A 12,425-nucleotide genomic window follows, 5' to 3' on the forward strand; every position below is an offset into this window, starting at 1 on the left:
CAGATAGAATTATTAACAATATGTGGACATTTTTCTGCACACACAGAGTCCTCCAGCGTGTTTATGCTTACTTTACTGTAAAAAAGGCTGTAACGCCACCATTCTCAATTAAACCATTCAAACAACTCTTCAAACTCAAATGCGTGTGTAATGCAGATTGGGAAACAATGATATTCAATATTCTTACAACTAAACTATACTAAATAAAATGATCCATCATCATACAAACGAGGCAGCATAATTGGTAGTCATCTGGCGTTCTCCATTTAGTTTTGCCGAAATAAAGTTGTAAATACCGATAATTTATGTTCCAACTGTGACAACATAGGTCTCTCTCTACTCATAATATTCATTGGGTCTAAATAATGAGAAGAGGAACGAAATTACTGCCCGTTTTACAGTCACCTTTCCCACCCATAAGTCCTTGTGAGCTCCTTCCTAAGTATCCACTTTAGGAGCTTGTGAAGTAGCTGAAGGGAACAGCGAGACGGGAGGAATTGATGGTGGGTTTTAACCTTTGTCTTACGTGGAAACATCTGTCACATGTTACATTGAGGTGTCTAGGATTACAAGAAACTGTTCAGCAGTGTATTGTTCATTGTTGGAATGCATTAATGCATTCCAAGTATTGTTCTTCTAATCTTTATTGTTAGAATGCATTGATGCATTTTCAGCAGGAAAGGGTCTAAACATAGACATCTTTTCAATGTCTACGAACAGACGTTTAAATAACTTTCAAACCATTTTGCATTTTACGTTTTCAACGTCGGGCCATAGACATCTTTTAAACATCTCTTCAACGGATAAATTGCTCACTGGAAACTTACAAGTTACATACTTAGTCACAGTTTTCATGTCAACAGCCCTTAAGGATAACACATTTGATTAATTTGTATTTATTAATATCAGTATAACACTATACATATAACACTTTTCCTATACAAAAACAGAATACAAAAATGAAATATATTTTGGGAAAATAAACTATGAAATTGCATTAAAAAAATAAGGATAGAAAAGGCCTTCAGTAGCAAACGGGAACGAGGTCACAGGAACAAGATGACGGGAACAACAGCACTCAAACAAATCAACGGCAGACAAGGAGCACACATGGATAAATACAGGAGACTTAGGTGATTGGACACGGCCGAAAACTACGGTGGCCGAGAAGGTTCAGACAAATACAAAAGCAACAACACAACCGCAAACGCCACAACACAACACGAACGCCACAACACAAAATACAAAAGCCACATCACAACCGCAAATGCCACAACACAACACGAATGCCGCAACACGAAAATACAAAAGCCACATCACAACCGCAAATGCCACAACACAACACGAACGCCGCAACGCAACACGAACGCCGCAACGCAACACGAACGCCGCAACACAACACGAACGCCGCAACGCAACACGAACGCCGCAACACAACACGAAAGCGAAAACGGAAGTAGCTGCCCACGGGAGCGAGCGTATTTTGGAGGAACGCCCACGGGAGCGAGCGTATTTTGGAGGAACGGAGCTGGAGGATGCCAGATCGTTTAAGAAGTAAGTGAAACATGATTCCTTGCGGCTACAGTTAAAGTTTAACTAACGTTAGCTAAAACATACGTGGCGCCATTTAGCTAACGTTAGTTTGTTAGTTAAATAGCCGCAAGGAATCATGTTTCACTTACTTCTTAAACAATCTGGCATCCTCCAGCTCCGTTGTTACGTGCCTACTGGTTTTTGAAGCTACTGGTTTGGCTACGCGTTTAGATGTTATTAAGAGAGTAATCCTACTTGGGCAATGTGCTAGAAAACCTGACAGAACTATGTATTTCACGCTACGCCACCAAAAACCAGTTGTCTTGGCTCACCCTGAACCAAAAGATGTTCTTGCCACTGACGATTTGCAATTTCATGATAAGTAGTGAAATCAGCAGCGGCATTTGACAGCTCGGTTGGCCGACGGCGTAGCGCCGCCGTCTTATAAAGTTTTGCTATTTTGCTCGACTGCGGGTTCGAATCCAGGTTGTGGCGATCTTTTAATAAACGTATGTTCTTTTATTTATTTCTTTATACGTGGCAGTGATGTAGTGCTCACTTATACAATCATAATCGCTGCATTGGATATGGGATGCATTTTGAACATTTTCAGCAATATGTTTGCAAATGTGTGACGGATCAGGTGACCGAGGCAGACAACATCTGCCGCTGTCGGGGCAAAACAAACACGCACGCGTAGCCAAACCAGTAGGTTCAAAAACCAGTAGGCACGTAACAACGGAGCTGGAGGATGCCAGATCGTTTAAGAAGTAAGTGAAACATGATTCCTTGCGGCTATTTAACTAACAAACTAACGTTAGCTAAATGGCGCCACGCATCTTTTAGCTAACGTTAGTTAAACTTTAGCCGTAGCCGCAAGGAATCATGTTTCACTTACTTCTTAAACGATCTGGCATCCTCCAGCTCCGTTCCTCCAAAATACGCTCGCTCCCGTGGGCGTTCCTCCAGAATACGCTCCCTACCAGACCCCTGGCTTCCACCTCCGCCCTCCTCTATTTTGTTTGATTTTTTCGAGTCTTTTTGAACCATTCTTAGTCTGGTCCCTCGCCTGCGATCTCTTTGCCAGGGGAAACCCTACAGGAGCACCAGGCTCCAGACAACACAGCCCTCAGGTTCATTGGGACACGCAAACCTATCCACCCCGATAAGGTGATGGTTCCCGGAGAGGACATTTATATTTATATTTTTTTATATTTTTTTTATATTTAATTATATATAGGGGGGGGGATGCTAGCGGTCAAGGGGGGGGGGGGGGTGCTAGCGGTCAAGGGGGGGAGAGGGGGGTGGGAGAGGGGAGGGGGCGATGGGGGGGGGGGGGGGGGGGGCGAGGGGGGGGGGTGCTGGCGGTCGACGGGGGGAGGGGGGGGGATGCTGGCGGTCGACGTTGGTGTTGACGTGTTGGTGTCATTGCTGTTGAACTTTTTTGCAGCTGAGCGTTAGAAGAGCTTATACCACTTTTTCTTTGGCTTCTTGGTGATCTTTTGTTGAAGCTCCTCTTCCAGCTGAGACAAAAGGCAGGTCTTGTCATTCAGAAGCTCCTTCTCCCTTTCCAGCGATTGTTCTGCTGTTTCACAGAGGCAAGAATTAATGTGGTGCCATTCGTTACTCTCATCTTCAAACCTCTTCTGCAGAGCAGCTAGGAGGTTGTTGTAGTCCTCCTCCTGCGCCTCCATCTTGGTGACGCAGGATGTTTCAAGCTGTAATCTCAGTTGCTGAAAGCTGAGGCCTTGCTTTTCTAACCGATCTTCAGTTTCTTTCAGAGCTCTTGTGATCTTGTTAGTCTCTGCTCTTTGTTCCTCCAGCTGGTCTTGGAAGGCCTGGTTTCTTTTGAACATCTCCACAGCCTCCTTTTCCATTGTGTGAAGAGCAGTGATGTTCCTCTCTTGGGCATGTTCAAGGTCCTGGCATGTTTTTTCTAGCCTGGCTTTGAAGGAAGTCCTCTCCTGCTCCCACTCAATGGTACGGCTCTCTAGCTGCTGCTCGGCCTTTTTCACAGCAGCCAAGAGGTCGTCATTCTTTCTTTTTTCAACCTCTAAGGAGTTGCTGTTTTCTAACATGGATGCTTTCTCCTGCTTCCATTTCAAATGTTCACTCTGAAGCTGGTCTTCAAATTTTTTATTCAGAGAAGCTATGAGTTTTTGGTTGATCTTATCTTGCGTCTGCAGTGCTGTTTTCAGGGCGGCAGCCATACTGTCTGTTTCTTTTTTCCAATTGGTCATCTGAATGTTATGGAAGACCTGGGATGTGTTGGCTGCCTCTTCCTGGTTTTTCAGAGCTTCTGTCAACTTTGTCAGTTCAATATCTTGCTTCTTGGTTTGAGCCCTTTCAGTTTCCAGTTCACTTTCCAATTCCAACTCCACGTTAGTTTTAGCTTTGGCGATCCAGTTCAATTCAGCAAGGGCCTTCAACCGTATAGCTTCCGCTTCTTTTTGAAAGGCCTCGTTGTCTACCTTCATCCGCTCAGCTTGGAGTTGGTCTTGTGTTGTTTTCAGGGTCGCAGCCATACTGTTTGTTTCTTTTTTCCACTTGTTCATCTGGATGTTATGGAATTCCTGGAATATGTTGGCTGCCTCTTTCTGTTGGTTCAGAGCTTCTGTCAACTTTATCAATTCAATGTGTTGCTTCTTGGTTTGAGCCCTTTCAATTTTCAGTTCTTTTTCCAATTGAATGGACCCTTCTTCTGCCTTTATTTGCAATGGTAAAGGCTGCATCTTGATAATGGATGTCGGTTTCTCAACATTACCCTGGGAATTTGGAAGCTTGGCTCCATTCTTGTGTTCCTGGACAAGATCTACGAAGTGTTGCAATCTGTCCTCATCGATCTGTAGGAGAACTCTCCCCGCAGATTCGGTTTTGGTGAGCATTGCCTTGCTGTCCTCCATCTGAGCTCTTACCTGTTCCTCCAGTGAACTTAGGTAAAAGTTCATTGAAGAATCACTCACCTTGGAATTGAATTCCATTTTCTCTGACATTTTCTCCTTTTTCTGGACGTTGGTCATTGTGTTCTTTTGTTCAGTGCACAATGACGGGAATTGTCAGGGGGATTGTTGAACCAAACAAATTCTTCTCTAAAACAAACTGATGTCTGATCGAAAGTCTTCTCTAAAACAAACTGATGTCTGATCTAAAGTCTTCTCTAAAACAAACTGATGTCTGATCTAAAGTCTTCTCTAAAACAAACTGATGTCTGATCTAAAGTCTTCTCTAAAACAAACTGATGTCTGATCTAAAGTCTTCTCCAAAACAAACTGATGTTCGAGTGAGAGTCGAATGAGTTGATTACGTATGATGACGTAGACGTATATTGTTGCTATGGGATACCGATCGGCTTCTCTGCTATAGCTTACATGTAAAATCCAGCGTTCTGATTGGTTGAGAGCTAGTCACGTGGGATGCATTATTCAGCGGTAATGTACGGTTGCTGTTCACATTGACCCGAGCGTCCATATCACTGCGCACTCAAAGTTAACTAACCCGGTGGCGATCGCAGGAAACCCCCGTAAATCCCCCGTAAATCCCACAAATGATCGTTTTGAGGCAATGCAAGCTTTTGCAACCAGACAATTAAGGTACGTCACAAGCGATGTGAATGAATGAGATGGTGCGGGACCCAATGCTGCTTACATGCACGTACGGGAACTATTTTTCCTCTAGACTGATGAAATGTGATTCACAACGTTTGGTGGCTACAACCATTTTGTGCTGAAAGGCAGCTATTTACTTACCATTTATATTTTCGCTGGTAACCGTGTTATTAAAGCAATAAAGTACTTGAGGCAGTTCTTAATCCTTAATAATGTAACTGTTCGAGACTGTCACAGATGTCCAGATTCGATGTAATGATTTCTAATGATCCCCCAAATATGAGGGCTCAGGCACCGGCCTACGTATCTATGGGGCGGACATTCACACACAACGTCAATCTTCATTAAAATGACACACGAGGGAGCCACAGACGGTCAGAGAGAAAGAGAGAGAGAGAGAGAGAGAGAGAGAGAGAGAGAGGGGGGGGCAAAAGACGGGGGGAGAGAGAGAGAGAATGAAGTTCAGAGGGAAAATACTTTTTGGAATATTAGGATAGGATTTATAAGTTATGTTACAGCCATATAAATAAGTTTCTGGCATCTTACTATGTTTGAAACCAATGAAATGCTACATAAATTAATCAATAAAACCCTCAGTCCCTTTTTGAGATTATAAAAATGATGAAATACAAGTACAATTATACAATACAATTATAATGCAGAGAGCAGCACAACTATAGACACCTCCATATTTAATGTTACGGCCTTTAATTAATAATAAAGGAACGTTCACCAACAAAAGGACCCTTTTCATAACAGTTACTCAGAAACCTTGAATTTCTGAAAGAAAAAAAAATTGGAGAAACGTCTTGATACTTTTCTTTCTACATATATTCATGAGTTAGAAATGAAATCCATAAAACACAATCCTCCTCCTCCAAAGTCCTTGATGTTGGCAGGATTGTCAGTTATTTAGTGTGCTTCAGTCAAGAGACGAGAGGAGTAATAGGCTCCTTAAATACATAAATATATATACAAGTACATATAGGGAGTGATGGAGTGAGCTGAGGTCATAGTCTTTCGATTATGTCACTATGAATTATAGAGATGTTTCAGACTTCAACGCTTTTTAATCCGAAGAAGTTGTTGGGTCGACAAATTCGCATCATTTTTTAAGTGAATTTTATTTGGATTTCAATGCATGTTTTTTGCTTATTTTTATATATAAAAATAAAAGTCACAGAACCGAATACAATCTGCATATTAAGCAAGCTCACAAAAGATACTGACCATGTCTAAGAAAGTGATTCCTGCCTTTCTTGAATATGAGGGGGAAATACCAGCCAGCACGCTGCGCGTTCACACCCCAGCTCGCACAAATTAGTGGCGTGCTCGTAAAGTACAAACAGAAATATTTTTCTCCAGAAGGAGTTAAACCATGTTTGACAACTCCATTACACCACTGGATACAAAAAAAGTAATTTCACTCTTGTGTTTGAAACATTTTTGAAGCAAATTTGGGGTTTAGGGAAATGTCTCAACGTTTAAATTTGAACGTGCCACAGTGTTAGTTTCTGTCGAGTGAGTCCAATTTACTGTTGTTTATTACACATCTGGTGGTTTCCCAAATGCTGTAGAAGAAACAATTTCAACAACAAAGCAAAGGCCAAAGCAAGCGGAAAGTGTGATCCGACACTGAAGGGAAATGAAGTACACCTGGATATCTACATGTTTTAGCCCATTTACCGCACATCACTTGAAGTCCTTTTTGAAAATATGTGTTTCATCAACTTCCAGGTATTCCTATTACTTGAATTCCTTTCTTGAACATTGGGAAAATTAATGTGCAAAGGCTTTACATTTTGTGTGATGGACACCAATGCAGATTGAGTAAAAACGTGTGCACATCATGATCATCACTTTTGCCAAACTTTACGACAAATGTGATGTTCACTGGAATGCATGATTCACAGAAAGACTCCATGAAGTTACTAAATCCAGCAACTTAAACATAACATACATTTTTAAGTGGTGTCTTTCACTGATGTTCTAGACATTTAGGCCAGCTGTTCCTTCATGTTTTAACAACGTATGCATTTACCCAGCAGTTTAAAGACATTTCCATATCAAGGCTTACTCAACACACAATAGACAAAAAAAAGAAAATCATCTATCTATCATCCAAATAGCATCATCATCTGATTCCTCAAAATCTTAAAAAGGACGTAAAGATCACGTGGGATTTGTTTCAATTATTAGTGTTTGATGAGCCGTTTTTCCAACACATACATTTCGATCGAGTAACATTTCAACCAAACCTTCTGTGTGGCCTTAAAGGCTAAAAAAAATCGTCATAGAGAAACCCACCGAGTGCACTTTGTGCGCACAATCTGATATAACTACATAGTGACTGAATGAATCAGAAAGTGTGGTCAAAAAGACTAAAGCGGTGCATTATTGCTGCTTCTCCTTGTTCTCTGCCCTCAGCTGCCATTGGAGGCTATCAAAGAGGCCTCTGACCGGCCACCTGCTCAGAGAGGATTGTGGGTACGAGCTACTGTATAATAAACAGCTGAACCAGGAGCAGCACGGGGATCCCATGGGGGGAGAGGCCAGAGAAGGGTGGCGGTCTTGTGAAGAGGGTTGCAGAGGTTGTGGCTGCATGTGGCCTATGTGTGTGTGTGCTACCCAGATCCTGATGGACAGTGGTCAAGTCTACGCTCAGTACATAAATACTTCACGCTACATTAGCTGCCAAAGCCTTCCCACGTGTTGTTTGCAGAAGGCCTCCATGGTGCTTAAACCCCAATCCCCATCTGGCTCTTTCCAGGTCAATTTGTCCAGGACTTCACACACGTTCCCTGACATGGACCTGCTTTCTTCTTCACAAGAGGGGGGGGGGGCCCTCTGCAGTCTTAAGGTTTACACACCCGGCCCGGCACGTCGCATGTGCCACTCAGACCAGCACACTGGGAATAATGACCACAGCCTGACTATGTTCAGGGCTTCACTCAGTCTTGACATTAAATCCTGAAAACAAAATAAAACTTCTGTCAGCTGAGTGAGACGACTCCTGATCGATCCAATGCGGGTTATGTTGTTACAGAGCTCTGTTCGCAGAATAAGAGGTTTGTTCCACTTTTAGAAGAAAAACCACTTAAGTCAAGTAAATTGTTTACACGAGTTCAGGAACCAGTTCAATGATCTAACCCTGATGACAGATGTGTCATCTTGTTTTGACAATAATAAACTGGAGGACTTATACAGTAAATGTGTTTATATTTATAAAATAATTACGTTTCACTTTAATATTCCATTTAATAAATGACATTTTGTAAGCACATTTTCAAGTAAACTTATTTCAAATACTAAAATTGTAGCTGGGAACACACAAGTTTTTCAAACCATTTCTTCTCTGTCGCACGGTGTCTTTTTTTACGGTCTTTATAATGCTGCCTGTGTCTCTCTCTCTCTCTCTTTCTCTCTCTCTCCCCTGTCTCTCTCCTCCCGTCTCTCTCCCTCTCTCTCTCTCCCTCTCTCTCTCTCTCTGCCTTTCTGCTGCGCCTAAGTTGCTGTGGGGGGTTTCGTTCAAACACAACGTATGTCAACTCCTCATGTCGGTTTTGCGTTCTAATACTAATACTAAGTTTGATTTTTTTAGGGTGGGTGATGAAGCCGCAACCCTCCCTCCCCAGACGGGCAACCAAACCACGAGGTAATTGAACACATTGTCTAAGTTATCACGAAGCATTTTATCATTCCAAATCAAGCTCAATACAAATGATTGAACTTGACGTGTGATGGTAAGAGTATAGTAGCAGAATTATCTCAAACTCTTAGAAAGAAAGTGTTTTTAAATATTAGTATGGCTTTAACCACATGGATGTGTGATGCTATACATCACTCTCACCCCACTGACCCATTTTTCCCTCCCACACTTGACATGTGTGCATGGCTGCGGGAGCCATCTGTAACTTGTTTTTTGAAAACAATATTTTGTGCCTGTGTGCTCGTGGGGCTGAGTTGTGGAGAGAAAGCCCCTTCCTGCTGTCCTTGTCCCGAGGCCAGTCAGCTGTGGCTGTGATCTGTTCTGTGCTTCAGGTAGAGGCCCGACAGGGAACCTCCTGCAGAGGAGGCCGGCGAGGAGACGTCTGAGGCTCTTAGATGAGGGAGCCAGCAGGGAAATGGGGGTAATGGCGGGTGGGGCTATGTGCTATTTACGAGCAGGAGGCCCTGCGCGGCCTCGCTTACCTCCGCTCTGCCTGCCTGCTGGATGAATGATGATAGAGCAGAAATATACGGTATGCTGGCTAATATATGTTACCCTGTCTGACAGTATAGTACAACAGGCTCACAATGTGTGGTCTCTGCCACAACTGTCAACTGAAGGAAAAGCAGAAAGGAGGAGGAGGAGGAGGAAACTGCACAGCTGGAGCGGGTATGAGATGTATGAGGGCGGCGGGGCAGAGGACAGTCACACTTACAAATACGAGTAAGTCAACATTGTTGGACGCCGGATAAGAAGTGAGTTAGCAAAATAAACACAGCGGCACTATGGAACTGTAAATCTCATTAGATCCATGGAAACAAACATCCTCACTGTGAGCCAGGACCCGCCGATTGAATCATCTGCTATTAAGCTTCAGCAACACACTCCAATACAGGTGGTCCTCTGAAATGAGAGGTTAGCTTTACCTTCAACAATGCCAGAGGTAATGACTGATCTAATCACAGGGCCCGCTCACGCAACCCACCTGTTTTGCCAGCTTTGCCTTCACATAAAGCGCAGTGTTGCCAAGTGCTCGCAGCGGGGGCGGGTGGCACATGTTGGGGTGGCAGTAATGTGTTGCCCAGATCCCCATATAGTCCCAGCGAGATGTTGGTTCAGGCTCTGCTCTTTCATCTGCTGCCAATAACACACAAAAAAGAAAAGTTGCTTCAGCTCGGTCTGGCTGGATCCACTCTGTGGAAGGCAGAGAGCTTTTACAAGGGCCAGATAAGATGCAACCCATGTCCTTAACCCCCCCACACCACTACCACGGCACTAACTGCCACCATACAAAACAGTTTGTTTTTCAACAACTCACATTTTCCAGCCGCTTGAGCATCCTTCCGAATCCAAGTAACCAGGCATCAGGCAGGCGGCCGGCAGATGTGGCCCTTGTGTACATGACTGCAGCACTTAGGAGGGAAGATTTTGGTCACAACAGGACTTACTGGTCATGGCCCGGACATTACAGCCTGGTGTGGAATCTTCAAGACATGATATTGTCATGATTATGTCAGCTGCAAAGCTGCACTCCACAAAGGCTCACAACTTTGTCTCCTTATTTCCTGTATTTCTTACATCACACTGCTAGAAGCGACTCTCAAGTCTCCTTTTATCTTTTTCGCTGTGCTTTTTATTTGCAACATTGTGATCGTTTGTACAATCTTCAGGTCAATATTGGCAATTTTAATATATAGCTGTGTCTTGTCAAATGTATTAGTGAGGTCAGTTTGCAATGTGTTTATCAGCATTCAGCTTTTGTCTTCACCATGTTGTTTTTTTATTGCATTTTATTTCATGTGTCTGTTTAGCAACAGCCTTCTAAATCCCCCCCCCGAAAGAGCTCAAGGCTGAGTCCTTACTTATTATCGTCTAAGTATCCTCTTTCTCAATGTGGGGCTGCCTCCATCCAGTAAATGCAGAATTAAAGGTTAATACTGGCGGCTGCTGCCTGGCACCGCTAATGATGCTCACGTTTGTCTCCTCCTAATATAGTCTAACTTTTTGCATTATAGTGGTGCAAGTGTCCTGGTGCAAACATCCTGTCATCCACATGTGTCTATGCATGGAAAAAGCACAATGCCGGTCTAATCCTGACTCCTGAGAACGTGATTTGTATATAATGAAGTGGAATAGGTGAATTTATCCATGGAAGTAATGGATCTTTTTGAAAAGCCTATTTCCACTTGTTTACCTAATAATAGATGAAGCGACTGCCGCATGCGGACACCCTACACCTTCCAGTCTCAGGTATAGCTATTAGCCGCGTCATGAGTGGGAGAGCTGGAGAGACAGGCAAAGTGGAACAACACCGGGGAGGCAGACGCACCGATGAATAATTCAGGGGGAATACAGTGTGGTTCAGAAGAATTCTCTGTGTTTGTCCTCCAGCCTCGCTTAGTCACCCTCAGTGTGGATTGGAGAGGGGACACGCCTGCAACTTCACGTTTATTTTTAAGCTTTTGTGGCAGGGGATGAGGATGATCCACGTTGGCTGCTTGCTCCTCTGCTGGATGGCTCTTCCCATACAAGGTAAAGATCATTGTACTTCTGCGTTCCTTAACAACGGAGTTGTTGAATTGGAGACAAGTTGAGGCAAGTTCCTCCTTGTCACAAAATGCTGCAATTATTATGTTGAAATTGCTGAGTGCAGCCAGAGGGATACAGATTTGATCCATCGAGCGGGCCACAGGCAAATAAACATGCTTGTATATTTAATTAGTGTTGCCCATCCCCAGGAGCTGGCGCTGTGAGGTCTTGTAAAAAGACTTTTTACTAAAAGACATCAGATAACACTGAGCTGGTTGAGGGCTACTTTTTGTGGTTGCATAAACAACACCAAAGCTCTTCTACCATTACATTTAGAGCGACTGACTCTGTCTTGTGTTACAGGCCTGGAGATATTTGACCCCGAGGAGGTGGAATACATCCATTCCAACACCACAGCCACAGTGGGAGGCTCAGTCATCTTGGACTGTGGTTCCACCATGCCCACCATCTTCATCTGGGGATTCACCAAACAAGGAACGGATAATAACGTAGCAGTGGCTTACAACTACGGTCAAGGCCCAAAGATACAGTCTCAGTCCAGCCATTTAGGCCTCATTCAGGTGCAGGTCAACACCTCTGCTTTAGTCATAGAGGAGCTGCAGAGCGTTGCAGAGGGGATGTATACCTGTCAGGCTTTGTACGACACAGACAACGGGGCAAAGATCACTTTCTACTTTACTCGACTGGATATGGTGGATGACTGATGACAAATGAGTCGTCTCAGAAGTGTGCTGCAAAAAAGTGTACTTTTAAGCGTCTATCTTCAAATCTTCCATTTTAAAATTTGAGGTCAGATCCGCAAAACGTTTTCTCCCGTTTATCCCAGGATAACGTTTCCCAGGACTTGAAATATCTTACTACCCCCACACAACAATTTAATGAATGTGAATGGTTGTTGACCAGTGGAAATCTAGGTTGTTTTTGCTTGGGTTCAGATCATTAAAAAGTCCCAGACAAATAAGAAGAGCTGTGGGAGTATTGATTAGCCAATCAGCAGCGATAGCGGGACTGACGCCATTGTTGCAGGC

The sequence above is a fragment of the Pungitius pungitius genome, chromosome 3 (genome assembly GCF_949316345.1).
Source record: "Pungitius pungitius chromosome 3, fPunPun2.1, whole genome shotgun sequence".
NCBI lineage: Eukaryota > Metazoa > Chordata > Actinopteri > Perciformes > Gasterosteidae > Pungitius > Pungitius pungitius.